This window comes from Oncorhynchus kisutch, unplaced genomic scaffold (genome assembly GCF_002021735.2).
Source record: "Oncorhynchus kisutch isolate 150728-3 unplaced genomic scaffold, Okis_V2 scaffold1645, whole genome shotgun sequence".
Classification (NCBI taxonomy): domain Eukaryota; kingdom Metazoa; phylum Chordata; class Actinopteri; order Salmoniformes; family Salmonidae; genus Oncorhynchus; species Oncorhynchus kisutch.
In genome coordinates, this window is record NW_022263590.1 from 1 (window position 1) to 16,543 (window position 16,543).

Here is a 16,543-nt window from a genome sequence, read left to right on the forward strand (position 1 = left end):
CATGCTGTTTACCTGTGGACATGCTCTCCCCGGGGACAGTCCGTCCAGGATGCCCTGCTCCAGGGGCCCAGGGCCAACAGGGGTGGCCCCCGGCTGAGGAACGGTGGGCGGCTGAGGAGGGGGCAGGCTGGGCCTCTGCCGGGGCTTAGGGGTGGGCCGAGACTTGCCCAGCGTGCCGGTCAGAGAGGGGGGGAGGACGGGACCCCAGGGACCCTAGGGAGCCACAGAGAGGGGTCTGACCGGGGGAGGAGGCCCCTAGTCCCCCAGGGGCCTGTGGGGGACCGGCCAGTCCATAGGGCGAGGGGGTGCTCGGAGGGGTGGGGGACAGGCTGACCGCGACGGCTGACCTGTGGACTGGTCCGAAATCCCACCAGAACCACCCGATTGGCCATACCCAGCTGGAACCTTTGGAGGGATAGGGGCCGGCTTCTTAGAGACTGGAGACAGAAAGAAGAAGAGTTAACATGAACATGAATATCTAAAGTAAATTAACACATCTAAAACTAAGCCTACCTTTATACCAGGGTTGGAACCGGTTCAGGAAAAAGAACCGAAAACCGGAAAATGAAGAAATGATTTGAGGAACAGAACCCGAACCAAAAACAAAAGTGATCTATACTGTTCCGGAACAGAACCATTATTTTTTTAAACATGGGAACCGGTTAATAACGTTATTTTACGTTCCGGGCATTTTTTTTCCAGTCCCACAAAAATCGCAACAAAGCGCCTATGCAAAGCCCTCACTCTGTCACTCAAACGTATTCCAGCGTCTGCCTGCCAGCTGGAAATCCTTTCCAGTGGGTGTGTGGCTGTATGTAGGTTACCTGCCCCTCCTCTGAAGCAGGTAGCCTACTAGCCTACTGACTAGCCTACTGACAATGTTACAAGCATGATTCAGAATTAGGGAGAAATGTTTATTGGAGAAGAATGGATTGACTTTTCAATGTAATGTTGGTTAAGGATACTATTGTTACCGCGTGTTTCACATTGGATTTATTAACCATAAAAGGTAGACGTGTTCTTAAATCTAGTGCTGGCTCGCACACACAAGCTTGTTAGCTACTGAATGTATTTATTTGAGCTAATTCAGATAATGCATGCCATAACAAGATGCCAGCCCGTCAAAGCAAGCTTCCTCCATCATCTGCTCACTCTCTCCTCACCCATAACATTTCAGTTGCATTCTTGTGCCCTACGCTGGGACTGGCACATGTGTTGTGTGTTTGTCTTTCATTAGATTAACCATGCTGTTACGACAAAATACAATTTGGCTCTTAACGATTTTCCTATTCAGATTAATGCAAGCTTCTCTATCCGCACTGATTGGTGAAGTCATTAATGTCGAGCTAAATGTATAAAGGAACAGACAGGAACGACATCAACTGGTACTTTTGTCTGGTTCTAACCAGTTCAGAACTATTATTTTTGTGGTCAGAACAAACAAAAAAAATCTGTATTTAACAAGTCAAGTCAGTTAAGAACAATTCTTATTTTCAATGACGAGCCTAGGAACAGTGGGTTAACTCCATGTTCAGGGGCAGAACGACAGGATTTGTACCTTGTCAGCTCAAGGGATTGAACTTGCAACCGTCCGGTTACTAGTCCAACACGGTAACCACTAGCTACCCTGCCGCCCCTCTACCACTAGGCTACCCTGCCGCCCCTCTAACCACTAGGCTACCCTGCCGCCCTCTAACCACTAGGCTACCCTGCCGCCCCTCTAACCACTAGGCTAAACCCTGCCGCCCCTGTAACCACTAGGCTACCCTGCCGCCCCTCTAACCACTAGGCTACCCTGCCGCCCCTCTAACCACTAGGCTACCCTGCCGCCCCTGTAACCACTAGCTACCCTGCCACCCCTGTAACCACTAGGCTATACCCTGCCGCCCCTGTAACCACTAGGCTACCCTGCCCCCCTGTAACCACTAGGCTACCCTGCCGCCCCTCGAACCACTAGGCTACCCTGCCGCCCCTCTAACCACTAGGCTACCCTGCCGCCCCTCTAAACCACTAGGCTACCCTGCTGCCCCTGTAACCACTAGCTACCCTGCCGCCCCTGTAACCACTAGGCTACCCTGCCGCCCCTGTAACCACTAGCTACCCTGCCGCCCCGGTAACCACTAGGCTACCCTGCCGCCCCTCCTAACCACTAGGCTACCCTGGCCGCCCCTCTAACCACTAGGCTACCCTGCCGCCCCTCTAACCACTAGGCTATACCCTGCCGCCCCTGTAACCACTAGCTACCCTGCCGCCCTGTACCACTAGTCTACCCTGCCGCCCCTGTAACCACTAGGCTACCCCTGCCGCCCCTCTAACCACTAGGGTACCCCTGCCGCCCCCGTAACCACTAGGCTAAACCCTGGCCGCCCCCGTAACCACTAGGCTACCCTGCCGCCCCCGTAACCACTAGGCTAGTACCCTGCCCCTGCCCCGTAACCACTAGGCTACCCTGCCGCCCCCGTAACCACTAGGCTACCCTGCCGCCCCCGTAACCACTAGGCTACCCTGCCGCCCCGTAACCACTAGGCTACCCTGCCGCCCTGTACCACTAGGCTACCTTGCCGCCCCAATGATTCAGTTCAGAACAAAAAACGATTGGAAAAATAATTTTGGTTCCAACCCCAGTTTTATACAGTAAAACAAATGAATATAAACATTTTGATAACCAACAAATTAGATTAGACATGTATAATACATGAAGTGTCTGTTTTCTGGCTCATGTTGAATGGAGAATCTACATGGATTCTTAATCCAGCAACAGGTTTACTATGAATCCTTCTAGAACCCGCTCAAAGTCATACATTTGCTGTCTAGGTAAAACAACAAGAATCCAAAAGATATGGATCCTGACTGTGACGTTGAACCGCTGACCTTTGCGCATGGTGTGTGGGCTGTGTTCTGTGGAGTGGGGCGACTGGCTGCAGCTCTGCTGGCCAACACCAGGGGGCACCGTCGGACCTGCCACCTGCACCCCCTTGTGACCAATCACTGGAGAGCTCTCCTTACTCCTCAGTGTACTGGTGAAGGAGAGAGGATGTTAGGCTGTTGTCACTGTCCACTTATAGATACATGTCAAACTACATCGCAACATCATCGCTACAGAAAATGTCCTTCTTCTTCATTTATTTGACCATTATTTTAACAGGGTCCACTGAGAATAAGGTCTCTTTTATAAGGGAGCCCTTCTTAAGGGAGCCCCCAAGGGAGCCCTTCATCATCATCATCATCATCATATAACCTTAATCAATGTCAGTGGTCTCCAACCTACTACATGGTAGCTGGGTCTGTTGTGTTGCTCCAACCTACTACATAGTATCTGGGTACGTTGTGTTGCTCCAACCTACTACATAGTATCTGGGTACGTTGTGTTGCTCCAACCTACTACATAGTATCTGGGTCTGTTGTGTTGCTCCAACCTACTACATAGTATCTGGGTCTGTTGTGTTGCTCCAACCTACTACATAGTATCTGGGTACGTTGTGTTGCTCCAACCTACTACATAGTATCTGGGTACGTTGTGTTGCTCCAACCTACTACATAGTATCTGGGTCTGTTGTGTTGCTCCAACCTACTACATAGTATCTGGGTACGTTGTGTTGCTCCAACCTACTACATAGTATCTGGGTACGTTGTGTTGCTCCAACCTACTACATAGTATCTGGGTCTGTTGTGTTGCTCCAACCTACTACATAGTATCTGGGTACGTTGTGTTGCTCCAACCTACTACATAGTATCTGGGTCTGTTGTGTTGCTCCAACCTACTACATAGTATCTGGGTACGTTGTGTTGCTCCAACCTACTACATAGTATCTGGGTACGTTGTGTTGCTCCAACCTACTACATAGTATCTGGGTCTGTTGTGTTGCTCCAACCTACTACATAGTATCTGGGTACGTTGTGTTGCTCCAACCTACTACATAGTATCTGGGTACGTTGTGTTGCTCCAACCTACTACATAGTATCTGGGTCTGTTGTGTTGCTCCAACCTACTACATAGTATCTGGGTACGTTGTGTTGCTCCAACCTACTACATAGTATCTGGGTACGTTGTGTTGCTCCAACCTACTACATAGTATCTGGGTCTGTTGTGTTGCTCCAACCTACTACATAGTATCTGGGTACGTTGTGTTGCTCCAACCTACTACATAGTATCTGGGTCTGTTGTGTTGCTCCAACCTACTACATAGTATCTGGGTCTGTTGTGTTGCTCCAACCTACTACATAGTATCTGGGTACGTTGTGTTGCTCCAACCTACTACATAGTATCTGGGTCTGTTGTGTTGCTCCAACCTACTACATAGTATCTGGGTACGTTGTGTTGCTCCAACCTACTACATAGTATCTGGGTACGTTGTGTTGCTCCAACCTACTACATAGTATCTGGGTCTGTTGTGTTGCTCCAACCTACTACATAGTATCTGGGTACGTTGTGTTGCTCCAACCTACTACATAGTATCTGGGTCTGTTGTGTTGCTCCAACCTACTACATAGTATCTGGGTCTGTTGTGTTGCTCCAACCTACTACATAGTATCTGGGTCTATTGTGTTGCTCCAACCTACTACATAGTATCTGGGTCTGTTGTGTTGCTCCAACCTACTACATAGTATCTGGGTCTATTGTGTTGCTCCAACCTACTACATAGTATCTGGGTCTATTGTGTTGCTGTAGTATCTGACTGATAATAATAATAATAGCTCCCATCACATCAGGCCTTCAACACCTATATAGGGGTCACTAGACAGTGTGTACTTCAGAGAGTATAGGGGACACTAGAGTCTAACAGAGTGAACAGTATAGGGGACACTAGAGTCTAACAGAGTGAACAGTATAGGGGTCACTAGAGTCTACCAGGGTGAACAGTATAGGGGACACTAGAGTCTACCAGGGTGAACAGTATAGGGGACACTAGAGTCTACCAGGGTGAACAGTATAGGGGACACTAGAGTCTACCAGGGTGAACAGTATAGGGGTCACTAGAGTCTACCAGGGTGAACAGTATAGGGGACACTAGAGTCTACCAGGGTGAACAGTATAGGGGACACTAGAGTCTGCCAGGGTGAACAGTATAGGGGTCACTAGAGTCTACCAGGGTGAACAGTATAGGGGTTTGTGTGAATGAGGAATCACGGGAGAGCGGAAGGGAACATCACCAAGCAGGTTGAGCCCCAAGTGGCACCCTATTCACTACATAGTGCACTACTTTTGACCAGATCTCTATGGTCCCTTGTCGAAAGTAGTGCACTATGTACGGAATAGGGTGCCATTTGAGACTGACATAATTGGTATAATGACTCCTGCTGCCCTACTACGTCTAGTGGTATTGACTCACTGGAACACTGGACACAGGACACAGGACACTGCTAAATAGTCAATTAATGGTTACCCAAACTATCTGCACTGACTCTATCTTGCACTGACCTGACACACACTCACTAGACTATATATATATATATACACACACTCACTAGACTATATATACACTCACTAGACTATATACACACTTACTAGACTATATATATATATACACACTCACTAGACTATATATACACTCACTAGACTATATATACACTCACTAGACTATATACACACTTACTAGACTATATATATATACACACACTCACTAGACTATATATACACTCACTAGACTATATACACACTTACTAGACTATATATATATATACACACTCACTAGACTATATATACACTCACTAGACTATATATACACTCACTAGACTATTTACACACTCACTAGACTATATACACACTCACTAGACTATATACACACACTCACTAGACTATATACACACACTCACTAGCCTATATACACACTCACTAGACTATATACACACACTCACTAGACTGTATACACACACTCACTAGACTATATATACTCATGATGAGCCTGAACTTCCCACTCCCAGGTCATTGGATGGTTTCCTGATCTTCTCATAGATTTCCTGGTCTTCTCATTGATTTCCTGATCTTCTCATTGATTTCCTGGTCTCCTGAATGACTTCCTGATCTTCTCATTGATTTCCTCGTCTTCTGAATAACTTCCTGATTTTCTCATTGATTTCCTAGTCTCCTGAATGACTTCCTGATCTTCTCATTGATTTCCTGGTCTTCTGAATGACTTCCTGTCTTCTCATTGATTTCCTGGTCTCCTGATTGATTTCCTGGTCTTCTGATTGACTTCCTGGTCTTCTGATTGACTTGATATAGTAAAGAATTATACGTTTGGAATATCCAAAAGTTGTGCATCAGTTGACCAGAAAAACCTTCACTACGATTGAAACTACATTAGCAATACATGAATATGCTTGTAGATAACCATATACAGTGTTATTCATGTATTTATTTTCTGCTCTATGCAAAAGGCAGTAACATACTCAGTTGCTAGGCAACTCCCTGGAGAGGCATCCCATGGCAACGTGAATGTTACAGATTCTGAGATATGGGATTGGAGATCAGCAAAAACACAAAAATATGAGCCAGCAAGATAAAGGACATGGACAGGACATGTGGCCACCTGGAAGAAGAGCTGGTAAGCCCACTCTCTCTCTCTCTCTCTCTCTCTCTCTCTCTCTCTCTCTCTCTCTCTCTCTCTCTCTGCTCTCTCTCTCTCTCTGCTCTCTGACCTCTCTCTGCTCTCTCTCTCTCTCTCTCTCTCTCTCTCTCTCTCTCTCTCTCTCTCTCTCTCTGACCTCTCTCTGCTCTCTCTCTCTCTGCTCTCTCTCTCTCTCTCTGTGGTGTAGTGGGTGGTGTCTCCATACCCTCCTGCATCTGTTTGCCTGTATGTATGTCTGTCTCAGTGTCAGGGCAGGCAGCAGGTAGGCAGGACTGGCGAGGCAGGCTGGCAGGCAGGCATTGTATTTACCTAGTCAGCCTGGGGAGTCCTCTCTCTCTGGCACAGGGACATGTAGCCCACAGCGGGGGGGCGGAGGACAGCAAGCTAGGGGGGTTGCCCATGCTCATGCCCAGGGACAGGTCATGACGGGCCAGTACCAAGGGGGTTTTCATGTAGAGGGGCGAGGCCTTACCCATATCGGGGGGCAGGGGAGCATGAGGGGGCAGCGACATGTCACCTGGCAGCGGGTGGCTGTGCGGGAGGGCGTGTTTGGAGGGGAAATGCAGGCAGCTGGGCTTGGGGTTTGAGTTGATGTCAAGCGAGGAAGAGGAGGAGGAAGAGGAGGAGGTGGGAGGCGGGAGAGGGGGGGGTGAAGCCAGACCATCGCAGCGGGAGAGGAGGGGAGCCGGGGGGCTGGGACTCTGGCCCTGGGGCCACGGGGCGAGGACAGGGTAGGACCTTGGGGTGGGGGTAGAAGTGGTGAGGGGCGAGGTGGGGTAGGGTGGAGGTGGGGTAGGGAGGGGGCGGCCGCTCCTCCCCTGGCCCAGGGGGAGGGTAGACATGAGAGGAGTCCGGACGATTGGGCGACACGTCGTCTGAGCTGTAGGTATATAAAGAACAGAACAAAGAAGAAAGCTGAACAGAGGGAGGGAGACAGGGCAGTGGTGGTGGTGGTAGTGGTGGTGGCGGTGGTGGTGGGGGTGGTAGTGGTGGTGGTGGTGGTGCCGGAGGTGGTGGTGGTGGTAGCAGTGGTAGTAGTGGTGGTGGTGGTGGTGGTGGTAGCAATGGTGGTGGTGGTGGTGGTAGCGGTGGTGGTGGTGGTAGCGGTGGTGGCGGTGGTGGCGGTGGTAGCGGTGGTTGTGGTGGTAGTGGCGGTGGTAGCAGTGGTGGTGGTGGTGGTGGGGGGTGGTAGTGGTGGTAGTGGTGGTGGTGGTGGTGCCGGAGGTGGTGGTGGTGGTAGCAGTGGTAGTAGTGGTGGTGGTGGTGGTAGCAATGGTGGTGGTGGTGGTGGTAGCGGTGGTGGTGGCGGTGGTAGCGGTGGTTGTGGTGGTAGCGGTGGTGGTGGTAGCGGTGGTGGCGGTTGTGGTGGTAGTAGTGGTGGTAGTAGTAGTGGTGGTGGCGGTGGTGGTGGTAGCGGTGGTAGTAGTGGTGGTGGCGGTGGTGGTAGTGGTGGTGGTGGTAGCGGTGGTGGTAGTAGTAGTGGTGGTGGCGGTGGTGGTGGTAGCGGTGGTGGTAGTAGCGGTGGTAGTAGTGGTGGTGGTGGTAGTGGTAGCGGTGGTGGTAGTAGTGGTGGTAGCGGTGGTGGTAGTAGTGGTGGTAGTGGTGGTGGTGGTGGTGGTGGCAGTGGTGGTGGTGGTGGTGGTGGTGGTGGTAGTGGCGGTGGTGGCGGTGGTGGCGGTGGTGGCGGTGGTGGTAATAGTGGTGGTAGTAGTGGTGGTGGTGGTGGTAGTGGTGGTAGTAGTGGTGGTGGTGGTGGTGGTGGTGGTGGTAGTAGTGGTGGTAGTAGTGGTGGTAGTAGTGGTGGTAGCGGTGGTGGTGGTAGTAGTGGTGGTAGCGGTGGTGGTGGTAGTAGTGGTGGTAGCGAAGGTGGTGGCGGTGAGATGGTTATCTTGTTGTGATTACTGAGGTGTTCGTTGGGTTGGTAGATAGTGTCTAATCCAGATTAAAACTAAAAATCAGCGTTTGTTTTCTGGTGCGGAGAGGGCAAGCAGACGGTGGGGAGTGAAACAAGCTTAGCACACAGACTGCAGTCAGCTTTGTGAAGAGAAACATCAAGCAGAATGAACAGCAAAGCAAAGGGGATTCCCAAAGGAAAGAAAAGAGGGTGGAGCCTGTAAAACTCTCTGTGATCACCTTGTGTCTTCACACTGCAAGAGGCTAGTCATGGTGAAACAGGCTTTAACCAACTGGAAGGGAGGACAACCCTAATGGCTTTGACCTCTACAGAATCTAGTAGCCTGAGATTGGCCTTCATGTTCATGAAAGCGTCTCAGGGTAGGAGTGCTGATCTAGGATCAAGTCACCCTGTTCAGGTAATAATATTAATTACGAGCTAAAAGGCTAAACTGATCTTAGACCATCACTCCTACTCTGAGATGCTTAATGACTCTAATATGGGCCCACTCTGACAAAAATGCAACATATAATGTTATAGAGTTCCCTCAGCCAGCCCAGGGCAGTGTGAGACAGACACAAAACCCTTTCATCTCATTGGCTGAAAGAGCAACAAGAGCAGGAGGGAGAATAAGCCAATCACAAGCCAGAACCAAGCATATCTTATAAACAACTTTTCTGCAACATTTCACATGGACGCAGCCATTATTAATTCAAACAAGAACAAAATGGATGTATCAATCCCAGACTGCCACTTTAATGTGATATTAACTGGGATGGATTGTATTAATAAATGCTGCGGTTTTAAGATGAGAGTAGAAAACAAAACGGTCCAAGTCACTCAGTGTGTGTCAGCAGAAAACACTGTAGCCATGGCAACAGAGGTCACCTCAAGCCACACCACGTCGCAGGGATCAGGTTGAATGATCGCATGCTGTCAGAGACTTGTGGGAGTGAAATGATATGTGACATTTAAATAAAGAAGACGTATATGCATGTACTTCAAATAAAGTGTTCAGGAAAACATGAGGTGGGATATAAACCTGTGTACCCTCTCAAACCTGAAGGAACGTTAGCTAGCCCCTCTTCATTAGCTCCCTCAGTGACAGAAACCTGACAGACTAGACAACAACGGTGGGATATAAACCTGTGTACCCTCTCAAACCTGAAGGAACGTTAGCTAGCCCCTCTTCATTAGCTCCCACAGTGACAGAAACCTGACAGACTAGACAACAACGGTGGGATATAAACCTGTGTACCCTCTCAAACCTGAAGGAACGTTAGCTAGCCCCTCTTCATTAGCTCCCACAGTGACAGAAACCTGACAGACTAGACAACAACGGTGGGATATAAACCTGTGTACCCTCTCAAACCTGAAGGAACGTTAGCTAGCCCCTCTTCATTAGCTCCCACAGTGACAGAAACCTGACCGACTAGACAACAACGGTGGGATATAAACCTGTGTACCCTCTCAAACCTGAAGGAACGTTAGCTAGCCCCTCTTCATTAGCTCCCACAGTGACAGAAACCTGACCGACTAGACAACAACGGTGGGATATAAACCTGTGTACCCTCTCAAACCTGAAGGAACGTTAGCTAGCCCCTCTTCATTAGCTCCCACAGTGACAGAAACCTGACAGACTAGACAACAACGGTGGGATATAAACCTGTGTACCCTCTCAAACCTGAAGGAACGTTAGCTAGCCCCTCTTCATTAGCTCCCACAGTGACAGAAACCTGACAGACTAGACAACAACAGTGGGATATAAACCTGTGTACCCTTTCAAACCTGAAGGAACGTTAGCTAGCCCCTCTTCATTAGCTCCCACAGTGACAGAAACCTGACAGACTAGACAACAACGGTGGGATATAAACCTGTGTACCCTCTCAAACCTGAAGGAACGTTAGCTAGCCCCTCTTCATTAGCTCCCACAGTGACAGAAACCTGACAGACTAGACAACAACGGTGGGATATAAACCTGTGTACCCTCTCAAATCTGAAGGAACGTTAGCTAGCCCCTCTTCATTAGCTCCCACAGTGACAGAAACCTGACCGACTAGACAACAACGGTGGGATATAAACCTGTGTACCCTCTCAAACCTGAAGGAACGTTAGCTAGCCCCTCTTCATTAGCTCCCACAGTGACAGAAACCTGACAGACTAGACAACAACGGTGGGATATAAACCTGTGTACCCTCTCAAACCTGAAGGAACGTTAGCTAGCCCCTCTTCATTAGCTCCCACAGTGACAGAAACCTGACAGACTAGACAACAACGGTGGGATAGAAACAACAACAACAACAACAACGGTGAAGTGGAGGGACAGACGATGAGGAGAAATAGGCAACCAGGAAAGAACCCCAAATCATGTCAGAGAGGAGACGAGTTTAACAAGTCTGTGAGACATATAACAACAACAACAACAACGGCTCAAACACTTCAAGACAAGTCATGGAGAGCTGGTGAAGATGATGATGATGATGATGATGAAGACGGGAGGAAGGTAGAGATGAGGAATCCTCCATGGTGGTGTTGGTGTGGACTTACCCGATCCGGTCCCTCTCCCCAGGTTGAGGTGGGGGTGAGGGAGACTGGGCCAGCTCTCCAGGCTGCTCCAGGATGAGGGAGTGGTCAGCAGGGGAGCCAGGACCCTGGACACTGGGAGGGGTGGACGAGGCCTTACGGGCCAGGGTGGACGAACCCTTACGGGACACCCAGGACGTGTCCATCACCCGGACACCCATACTGAGAGGGATAGAGACGCATAAAATAAGAGACGGTCAGACGAGACAATTAAAAACGAAACAGTTGAGTTGAGAGGAGGAGGTCAGGACTAGAGGAGGAGGTCAGGACTAGAAGAGGAGGTCAAGACTAGAGGAGGAGGTCAGGACTAGAGGAGGAGGTCAGGACTAGAGGAGGAGGTCAGGACTAGAGGAGGAAGAGGCCAGGACTAGAGGAGGAGGTCAGGACTAGAGGAGGAGGTCAGGACTAGAGGAGGAGGTCAGGACTAGAGGAGGAGGAGGTCAGGACTAGAAGAGGAGGAGGTCAGGACTAGAGGAGGAGGTCAGGACTAGAGGAGGAGGTCAGGACTAGAGGAGGAGGTCAGGACTAGAGCAGGAGGAGGTCAGGACTAGAGGAGGAGGTCAGGACTAGAGGAGGTCAGGACTAGAGGAGGAGGTCAGGACTAGAGGAGGAGGTCAAGACTAGAGGAGGAGATCAGGACTAGAGGAGGAGGTCAGGACTAGAGGAGGAGGAGGCCAGGACTAGAGGAGGAGGTCAGGACTAGAGGAGGAGGTCAGGACTAGAGGAGGAGGTCAGGACTAGAAGAGGAGGAGGTCAGGACTAGAGGAGGAGGTCAGGACTAGAGGAGGAGGTCAGGACTAGAGGAGGAGGTCAGGACTAGAGGAGGAGGTCAGGACTAGAGGAGGTCAGGACTAGAGGAGGTCAGGACTAGAGGAGGAGGTCAGGACTAGAGGAGGAGGTCAGGACTAGAGGAGGAGGCCAGGACTAGAGGAGGAGGAGGCCAGGACTAGAGGAGGAGGAGGCCAGGACTAGAGGAGGAGGTCAGGACCAGAGGAGGAGGAGGCCAGGACTAGAGGAGGCCAGGACTAGAGGAGGTCAGGACTAGAGAAGGAGGTCAGGACTAGAGGAGGAGGAGGTCAGGACTAGAGGAGGAGGAGGCCAGGACTAGAGGAGGAGGAGGCCAGGACTAGAGGAGGAGGCGGCCAGGACTAGAGGAGGTCAGGACTAGAGGAGGAGGTCAGGACCAGAGGAGGAGGAGGCCAGGACTAGAGGAGGTCAGGACTAGAGGATGTCAGGACTAGAGAAGGAGGTCAGGACTAGAGGAGGAGGAGAGCAGGACTAGAGGAGGAGGTCAGGACTAGAGGAGGAGGCCAGGACTAGAGGAGGAGGAGGCCAGGACTAGAGGAGGAGGTCAGGACTAGAGGAGGAGGAGGCCAGGACTAGAGGAGGAGGTCAGGACTAGAGCAGGAGGAGGTCAGGACTAGAGGAGGAGGTCAGGACTAGAGGAGGTCAGGACTAGAGGAGGAGGTCAGGACTAGAGGAGGAGGTCAAGACTAGAGGAGGAGGTCAGGACTAGAGGAGGAGGTCAGGACTAGAGGAGGAGGTCAGGACTAGAGGAGGAGGAGGCCAGGACTAGAGGAGGAGGTCAGGACTAGAGGAGGAGGTCAGGACTAGAGGAGGAGGTCAGGACTAGAGGAGGAGGAGGTCAGGACTAGAAGAGGAGGAGGTCAGGACTAAAGGAGGAGGTCAGGAGACTAGAGGAGGAGTAGGTCAGGACTAGAGGAGGTGTCAGGGGACTAGAGGAGGTGATGACTAGAGGAGGTCAGGACTAGAGGAGGAGGTCGTCAGGACTAGAGGAGGAGGAGGCCAGGGGACTAGAGGAGGTGATGACTAGAGGAGGTCAGGACTAGAGGAGGTGTCAGGGGACTAGAGGAGGTGTCAGGGGACTAGAGGAGGTGATGACTAGAGGAGGTGTCAGGGGACTAGAGGAGGTGTCAGGGGACTAGAGGAGGTGATGACTAGAGGAGGTCAGGACTAGAGGAGGTGTCGTCAGGACTAGAGGAGGTGATGACTAGAGGAGGTCAGGACTAGAGGAGGTGTCAGGGGACTAGAGGAGGTGTCAGGGGACTAGAGGAGGTGATGACTAGAGGAGGTCAGGACTAGAGGAGGTGTCAGGGGACTAGAGGAGGTCAGGACTAGAGGAGGTGATGACTAGAGGAGGTCAGGACTAGAGGAGGAACCATACAGTACCTTTGTATTTTCCTTATGCTGCTTTGACGGGGCAAAGAAACGAGAGGCACGTAAGAGACACATTCGGTTCATTTTCTATTCATACACAGAGGCTAGTTTAGAGGGCTATGGAGCTAGATAGAGGGTTAGGGAGCTATATAGTGGGTTAGGGAGCTAGATAGTGGGTTAGGGAGCTACATAGTGGGTTAGGGAGCTACATAAATGGCTAGGGAGCTATATAGTGGGTTAGGGAGCTACATAGTGGGTTAGGGAGCTATATAGTGGGTTAGGGAGCTATATAGTGGGTTAGGGAGCTATATAGTGGGTTAGGGAGCTAGATAGTGGGTTAGGGAGCTACATAGTGGGTTAGGGAGCTACATAGTGGGTTAGGGAGCTATATAGTGGGTTAGGGAGCTATATAGTGGGTTAGGGAGCTACATAGTGGGTTAGGGAGCTACATAGATGGCTAGGGAGCTATATAGTGGGTTAGGGAGCTACATAGTGGGTTAGGGAGCTATATAGTGGGTTAGGGAGCTATATAGTGGGTTAGGGAGCTATATAGTGGGTTAGGGAGCTACATAGTGGGTTAGGGAGCTACATAGATGGCTAGGGAGCTATATAGTGGGTTAGGGAGCTACATAGTGGGTTAGGGAGCAACATAGATGGCTAGGGAGCTATATAGTGGGTTAGAGAGCTATATAGTGGGTTAGGGAGCTATATAGAGGGTTAGGGAGATACATAGAGGGTTAGGGAGCTACATAGTGGGTTAGGGAGCTACATAGTGGGTTAGGGAGCTACATAGTGGGTTAGGGAGCTACATAGTGGGTTAGGGAGCTACATAGAGGTCTAGGGAGCTACATAGTGGGTTAGGGAGCTACATTGAGGGTTAGGAAGCTACATGGTGGGTTAGGGAGCTACATAGAGCGTTAGGGAGCTACATAGTGGGTTAGTGAGCTACATAGAGGGTTAGGGAGCTACATAGAGGGTTAGGGAGCTATATAGAGGGTTAGGGAGCTACATAGTGGGTTAGGGAGCTACATAGATGGCTAGGGAGCTATATAGTGGGTTAGGGAGCTACATAGTGGGTTAGGGAGCAACATAGATGGCTAGGGAGCTATATAGTGGGTTAGAGAGCTATATAGTGGGTTAGGGAGCTATATAGAGGGTTAGGGAGATACATAGAGGGTTAGGGAGGGAGCTACATAGTGGGTTAGGGAGCTACATAGTGGGTTAGGGAGCTACATAGTGGGTTAGGGAGCTACATAGTGGGTTAGGGAGCTACATAGAGGTCTAGGGAGCTACATAGTGGGTTAGGGAGCTACATAGAGGGTTAGGAAGCTACATGGTGGGTTAGGGAGCTACATAGAGCGTTAGGGAGCTACATAGTGGGTTAGTGAGCTACATAGAGGGTTAGGGAGCTACATAGAGGGTTATGGAGCTATATAGAGGGTTAGGGAGCTACATAGTGGTTAGGGAACTACAAATAGGGATAGGGGGCTACATAGAGGGTTAGTGAGCTACATAGAGGGTTTTGGAGCTACATAGAGGGTTTTGGAGCTACATAGAGGTCTAGGCCAATGACTAGTGTGGAGATTGAAATGTGCTGAGTGTAGAAGGGGTTAGTGTAGAAGTCGAGGGGGCTACAGAGGGGACCATTGGAAGTGGCTAGTGTGGAAGGCTAGTGGACTACAGAGGGGACCATTGGAAGTGGCTAGTGTGGAAGGCTAGTGGGCTACAGAGGGGACCATTGGAAGTGTGGAAGGCTAGTGGGCTACAGAGGGGACCAGTAGAAGTGGCTAGTGTGGAAGGCTAGTGGGCTACAGGGCTACAGTGTAGTCTGTATTCTGGGGATGAGATTCAAAGTGACAGGGCATAGAGGGTTTCAGAGGTATTGGGACATGCCAGACCAAATGACTAGCCTGCACTGTCCTACCAAGAGGAAATGAGTGCCTCGTTAGTTAATACAGTAATGAAGCCAAGCTGAGTTCTCTGGAGTGGACTCACACGCAGAGACAAACACGTCGTCACAACTCTCCTCAGTCCAGAAACAACAGCCTGCCTTTGATAACCGCCGCAGTTACAAAACTGCTCATTTACTGAGTGGATAATAACTGTATTTTCTACCAGCGTCTCACATGGAGAACTGTTTGGGGTTGAAGTGTGTGGTGACAAAATGATATATCAATTGGAAAGTAAATCTGTCTGTCTCTCTGTGACAGTCTCTCTGGACAGTCTCTCTGGGCAGTCTCTCTGTGACACTCTCTCTGGACAGTCTCTCTGTGACAGTCTCTCTGTGACAGTCTCTCTATGTGACATTCTCTCTGGACAGTCTCTATGGGCAGTCTCTCTTCGTGACAGTCTCTCTGTGACAGTCTCTCTGGGCAGTCTCTCTGTGACAGTCTCTCTGTGACAGTCTCTCTGTGACAGATGGGTTGCCTCCCTCAATGTTCCAACGTTACGGGTTGACAGGTCTGTAGAAGTTTGGCCGTCAGTTGGGACAGAGGTGTTGAATTGTAAATGGGAAGTGGGTCAGCGGTGACATCACTGCTGTATCCGCTGGTTGCCCTCGCTAAACATGAGCATAACTCCCGCCCACATTTTAAACTCTGCCTACCCAAACCTGTGATTCGTTGTGAGAGTCGTCTGTCTGTTTTCCCCTTTCTAAATGTCAGAGAGAATCTGATATTCTGCCCAGATCTTGTGCCGTTGCTCCAACGTTGCTCCAATGTCTGGTTCTCCGAGACTATTTCTGTGAGGGAGGATTTTGGCTTGTCTGCCAGTGATTTTCCACCTGGTGAGTCAGGGAGGGCAGGTGATGTTCCAGACTGAGAAGGATAGGCTAGGTGTGAGCGTGAGCGTGTGCGTGTGTGAGTTTGTGTGTGTGCGCGTGTGTGTGTACATCTCAGGAGAATGCGAAGAAGCAACTAGAAGCAACCTCTATCACTGCCGCCGTGTTGCCATAGAGACGGTGCCACTCACCGGGCCGGGACTATTTCAACAAGGTGTGTGTAGACTATTTAAATAACGTGTGTTTGCATTCCTAAGGTATCCCTCCTCTCTAGATGAGGGCTGATAAAGCTGACAGCTAACTGGATGAGAGGATGATTGACAGGGCAGAGATCTACCCTCTTCCTGTGTTCTACTGAGACCTCTAAATCAGAACAGTGTAGATGAACAACCACTTAAAGGGCTATTCCACTACTTTGTGTAGTGTTGTCGGAAAAAAAAGTATTAAGTTCTACCCGATGACATCATCAAAAGTTTAAACAGTAAAAAGAAAAGTGATCTTTAAACACTATGAGATTCTCAGTGACGTTTGGAGCAAGAA

At 50.1% G+C, this 16,543-nt stretch overlaps 1 pseudogene; it reads right to left on the reverse strand.

The window, feature by feature from the left end:
- Positions 1-12: 12 nt before the first annotated feature.
- Positions 13-16,543, reverse strand: part of LOC109884999 (rho GTPase-activating protein 44-like) — a 37,122-nt pseudogene continuing 20,591 nt past the window's right edge.